The sequence below is a fragment of the Schistocerca cancellata genome, chromosome 10, assembly GCF_023864275.1.
Source record: "Schistocerca cancellata isolate TAMUIC-IGC-003103 chromosome 10, iqSchCanc2.1, whole genome shotgun sequence".
Lineage (NCBI taxonomy): Eukaryota > Metazoa > Arthropoda > Insecta > Orthoptera > Acrididae > Schistocerca > Schistocerca cancellata.
The window spans coordinates 71,870,228-71,871,975 of NC_064635.1; the positions used below are offsets into that span (position 1 = coordinate 71,870,228).

General features: G+C 44.5%; 1 pseudogene; it reads right to left on the reverse strand.

Annotated features, from left to right (window-relative positions):
- Positions 1–261: 261 nt before the first annotated feature.
- On the reverse strand, positions 262–379 carry LOC126107147 (5S ribosomal RNA; annotated as a pseudogene).
- Between the last annotated feature and the right edge of the window lie 1,369 nt (positions 380–1,748).

Genomic DNA, 1,748 nt, shown 5'->3' on the forward strand with positions numbered 1-1,748 from the left:
TTAAGCAAACCTGATTTGTACACCCGTAGTAGCGCTACTACCACCACTATGCGAATTACAGCACTCCGTCTTCAGGTTACAAGTGGCCCATCGGGACCATCTGACCGCCGTGTCATCCTCAGTTCAGGATGTGGATAGGCGGGGTGTGTGGTCAGCACACTGCTCTCCCGGTCGTTATGATGGAATTCTTGACCGAAGCCGCTGCTATTCGGTCGAGTAGCTCCTCAATTGGCAGCACGAGGCTGAGTGCACGCCGAAAAATGGCAACAGCGCATGGCGGCCTGGATGGTCACCCATCCAAGTGCCGACCACGCCCCACAGCGCTTAACTTCAGTGGTCTCACGGGAACCGGTGTAGCCACTGCGGCAAGGCCGTTGCCCATTCTTATGCGAATGGTTCGAAATTTGATTAGATATCATCTTTCAGCTACAGATACGCACCTACTAACTTTCGTTTATGTCGCACAACTCCATCTTGGTGTTACGGTTCTTTCCCTTCAGTGTATGTGAAACGTCCCCTTAGAACAAATTATGCATATGAAATGTCCACTTAGAACAAATTATACAAGACTGTGCTTAAACTGACACACAGTAATTTTAGCGCAACGCAATCTGACTATCAAAAATCCCTACAAAAGAATGGCCCAGACAAACATTAAACTATACTTTTCACAAATCACTTACCTCACAAAAATCTCCGTTACTCGAACTACTGCAATACGGCGAGCGCCACTACTGCCAGCTAAATAAAAGATTCAAACCACTGAAGGTACTAACTACTGATAGGGATAGTTAGCAAATGAAAGATATTAATAGAGAACAAACAATGTATTTACCTTAATATTCATAATTGACATTCAGTCTTACAGATTATGAAAACTCCGCCATCTCTCTCCCCTCGTCCACCACTGCTGGCGGCTCACCTCCAACTGCCCAGCGCTACGCGCTGTTCGCATCCAGCTATAGCAGTTCATGACAACAATGGCAGACAACAATTCAAACTAGCCACATACTGCACACAGCGCAGCCAGTGATTTTCATATAGAGAGCGCTACGTAACGTTGCCAATAAAAAACATAAACAGCAAACTTACATAAAGAAAACATAAACAGCCTACTTACATAGCCCCCATGCTCCCCACAAAAAATTTTACAAAATGTTTTTGGCCGGTGGCCAATAATGATTTGATAAAATTTTTCATAATTACACTAACAAAGATATCCAATGCACACACTTATTGATACAATGTTGGTCAAAAGCTAAAATTTTCTCACAGTCCATAAAGACAGTCCAGATTGTTCATCATAATAGTAATTACAGTTTTTTTCACAAAGTCTCACTAGTAAAAGAAATTGCACACAGAAGTAGTGGATTTCCATGCAGTCTTGAAGAAGTAGTGTTGTCCTTCCAACGGAAAGACATTGCTGACTCTTGACATGCTGACAGGTAATGCGCCACAATGGAGCAAACCCACAGCAGAGTCAGTCGGCGTGTTGAAGAGTATTGGTAGGTAGGTCATCACTGAGCAGACCCACTGCAGTCCTGGTAGAGAGTATTGTATTGGTGGGCCACCAGAGATGCAGACCCACAGTAGTCCTTGTAGAGATAATTGTATTGGTGGGCCATCAAAGATGCAGACCCACTGTAGTCCTTGTAGAGATAATTGTATTGGTGGGCCATCAAAGATGCAGACCCACTGTAGTCCTTGTAGAGATGGCCAGCAGCCATCTGTTGCGACTGTGCAGGTGC